Below are 2,500 nucleotides of genomic sequence, written 5' to 3'. Positions count from 1 at the left end.
TCTCTCTCTCTTTCTCTCTCTCTCTCTCTCTCTCTCTCTCTCTCTCTCTCTCTCTCTCTCTCTCTCTCTCTCACTATCACTCTCACTATCACTCTCTCTCTCTCTCTCTCTCTCTCTCTCTCTCTCTCTCTCTCTCTCTCTCTCTCTCTCTCTCTCTCTCTCTCTCTCTCTCTCTCTCTCTCTCTCTCGTCCTTCCCCCTCTTCCTCTTTCGCCAGTTATTGTTCAGGACCTTGGCTCAATCAAGCACTTCACTTTTTGTGTTTTGGGCGATCGCCAAACGGTCTTCATATTTAGTACATCAGTAAAAATATTACTGACTGAAGGGGGAGCCATGTTATTTTTATTGAGGAAGCATTTCCAACTATGAGAGGCTGCTCGTGACAATCAACGGAAAATAATAGGGATAAAAGCTTCCTTATGTGAATAGTATAGTTTAATCCAATACCGTTTTCTAAGCAGATTCTGCCTGATGCTATACTGATACTGATACTGATTTGAAATATCAGCATAGAAACGAACAAGTCCAAATGTGAGTGTCTTCTCTTTGCTGGAACAAGTGTAGTAAACAGGTTAAGTCAGCCCAACACAGTACTATAGTATCTACCTCAAATTCTCGAGACCTTATACATCTTCAAGACATGAAAACAGGAACGAATCCTTTAGAATATATCAAAGCATTGCATATTTACAAAAAATTGTCTGTAGCAGTAAAAACACTGCAAGTTTGTGCTTCCGTGCCAGCGCAAGGTCAAGCACCTCCAATTTCCTGTGCTTAAGTCCCACTTGCCAGCACAGCAACGTTCCTCCCCCTCCTCCCCCTCCTCCTCCCCCCCCCCCCCCCCCCCTCTCCCTCCTCCCCCTCCTCCTTCAATGTACGCCACCGCTGCTTGAAATGAAAAGCAAATATTAATATTCACTGCAGCTGTGGTGGAATGTTAACTAGGGGAGTGTGGGAGGGGCCGGCCATGCATTCCACATTTAATGATACATCCAGTTCTTCCGGTCCTCAGGGTGCTGTAGTTGAGTAAATGATGCTGTCTGCGCTGTCTAAGTGATGTGTTCCGCTGCGAAAGGCTCTCAGGCTTTTTAAACGCGGACGGAGCTAAATACTGAGTTGATTGTTTGTTTTTCAGAAACTTGAACGGTATCGACGTGTGATTCATATGTGCGTGATATGGCGTGTTATTGATTTACTCACTGTTTTATAGCTTTTTGTGGTCTGCTTCGATTTTACGGCTTCGACCCGTGACACTTTTTCATATTCAAAGGAATCACACATTATGAGTGCATGAGTACACAGGGTCTGTATGAATACACAGTGTATGTATGAGAACACAGTGTCTATATGAATACACAGTGTATGAGTACATAGTGTATGAGTTCACAATGTTTGTATGAGTACACACTGTCTGTATGAGTAAACAATGTCTTTATGAGTACTTACTGTCTGTATAAGTATATCGTGTATGAGTACACAATTGATGTCTGAGCACACAGAGTCACTATGAGTGAGTACACATTGTAAGTATGAGTACATAGTGCCTGTATGAGTACATGGTGTATGTATAAGAACACAGTGTTTGTATGAGTACATAGTGTATGTATGAGAACACAGTGTTTGTATGAGAACAGAGTTTGAGTACACAGACTCTGTACATACTGTCTGTATGTACTAACATATGTACTTGAGTACATGGTATCTCTCTATATAATGGTCAACATATATTAGTCAGTATACACAGCAATATACAAGATATAAGAAGATTAGCAAGGTCTGCTTAACAGTCACCAGTAATAACAGCTAACCGGGTCACCACTGGACAAGCTCTGTGTATGACAGTTTTTCGCAGTCGCTATGGTACATTTCTCAGATCAGAATTGAAATTTGCAAAACAGTGAGTGCATTTCTCAAAACAATTCGTACAAATAGCAAAACAACATGGATTTCAAGCAAAAGCCAGTCTCTAGGTCGAAATCCTTAGTTTGTTTCTCAAAAGTAAATATATGTATCAATGAACATGTCAGTGCCATCACAATGACAAGTCCTTGTGTCATTGTGTACGGATAAGACAGTCAAATTGCTTAGTCATGTTGTCAATATAACAGTGTACTCTGGAGGGATGTTCTGATGTGAACTACTGCTAAAGTTTTGAAGACAATTATTGTAAATTGTAAGTTACACCTTAGTGTATGTGGGAGATTGATTGCAAGAGACTGGACAAGATTCACATTTACGCTTTGACTGTTTGTACTGTAATTTGTTGACAGACCATGTCATTGCTTGAAATGTGAACATAGGAAAATCTCCTTAGGGTAAACTGTACATGCATTGCTGTAGGAATTACAGTGCAGTCTTCCTACACCTCCTGACGTTCCTGTCTGTTGGGCCACAAATTCTCAGGCAGCCTCACTCCATTTCCTCTTCTTCTTCTCTCTGGCTGTTGACCCTGTCCAATTCCTTGTCCTTCCATTGTCAGACAATGTAACATTGTGTTGTGC

This window comes from Gadus morhua, chromosome 14 (genome assembly GCF_902167405.1).
Source record: "Gadus morhua chromosome 14, gadMor3.0, whole genome shotgun sequence".
In the NCBI taxonomy this organism is placed as follows: domain Eukaryota; kingdom Metazoa; phylum Chordata; class Actinopteri; order Gadiformes; family Gadidae; genus Gadus; species Gadus morhua.
This window is presented reverse-complemented; position numbering follows the sequence as displayed.